Raw genomic sequence first — 1,313 nt, forward strand, 5'->3', positions numbered from 1 at the left:
CATTTAGTTCGAACTTATATGTTCATTTTATAGTACATGTATAGAACTATTTGTGTGAATTAAATTTAAGAAACATGTAGATAAAGTAAAGCTTTTTCTGGGGAAATTTTTCTTTTTTTGGTAGTGTGCCCTTCTCCATTTCTTTTTCCCCTTGAGGGGGGAAATACCTTGTTCTCCTTTAGGGAAAAACTATATGTATAAAGTATTTTTAAATCATGCAAGTCATTGCCTGGGATTGGTCAAAACATTTGTTTTTGAAAAGGAGAAAATGCTCCTGTTTTAAAAATCTTTCTTGTATTTGTGTCTATTAAGATAAACAGTTTACTTTGATACGGTACATACCAATCTACTTAGTTAATTTTTTTTTCAGAATTCATTTTACTGTGTTTGGTCTGACCTTCTATGATAACTTAATATAGGAACAAATTAGCATATAATTCTATTTTCCATGTGACCTCAACCAGTTACAGAATTGTACCACCAGTTTTGGGGGGCAATTTGATAGTTTATGTAGACAGTAGCATTAAGTGTTTGCAAATGTTCAGTGTATCCTAGCTACAGTTATTGAAAATGTTTTAAAGTAAGCAGTTAAAGGGAACACTTCACCCCTATTACTAAGTTATTAACATGCCTCCTAAAGGTAACAGTTTAAATTAGCATGCATAATTGATTCATAATTTGTCTTCTCCCAAGCATAAAGCAGTATAGCAAAGTTAAGTGTGATTAGTGAAGTAAAGATATTAGGGATTGATGGTGACAATGATCGTGACAACTAAATGGATTTTTTTTTCTTTTAGATTCAGCCATCGGTCTTTGACATTTCCTGTGATCTGTTTCAATCTAGATGCAAAGGACATGGAAAAATCAACTGTTCAAGTGGTTTAAATATGTTTTGGATGTTCCTATTTGCAGACTACAATATTTTCCAATTACAATCCTCAGTTGTCATGTAGAGGGTGGTTAAGCTCTTCTAGATCACCATCTTTATTGAAAATGTTTAGTATGATAGAGTATCACTGAATTTTTTTGTTTTAATCAAGGTACAGGAAAAATAAAATAAATTTTACATGTTGACTTTTTTCTAAAATGTTTTTATTGGGTTGAATAAATATTTATACCTGAAAAAGAGGGTTAAAAATCCTTTTCTCCTTCATAGTAATTCTTCTGACAGTCAGATATCATTACACTAGCTTTAAAATCACTTTCTAATGTGACCCTATTACATTTGTGGGAGGAAAAAGACTTGAAAGGTATTCCTATGTATATTCTAATTCTCCGTATTAGTCCTTCTGAAATAGAATATTTCCTCCTTG

The 1,313-nt window shown here is 31.2% G+C and overlaps 1 pseudogene across 1 annotated transcript in view; it reads left to right on the plus strand.

Annotated features, from left to right (window-relative positions):
* Nucleotides 1-1,019, plus strand: part of LOC105817048 — a 9,700-nt pseudogene extending 8,681 nt beyond the window's left edge. Inside the window, exon 5 of the transcript XR_001137820.1 lies at nt 798-1,019. The product of XR_001137820.1 is annotated as an uncharacterized LOC105817048 (transcript). The remainder of the gene's footprint in view (nt 1-797) is intronic.
* The last annotated feature ends 294 nt before the right edge of the window (nt 1,020-1,313 follow it).

Source organism: Propithecus coquereli, unplaced genomic scaffold (genome assembly GCF_000956105.1).
Source record: "Propithecus coquereli isolate 6110/MARCELLA unplaced genomic scaffold, Pcoq_1.0 Scaffold395, whole genome shotgun sequence".
Classification (NCBI taxonomy): domain Eukaryota; kingdom Metazoa; phylum Chordata; class Mammalia; order Primates; family Indriidae; genus Propithecus; species Propithecus coquereli.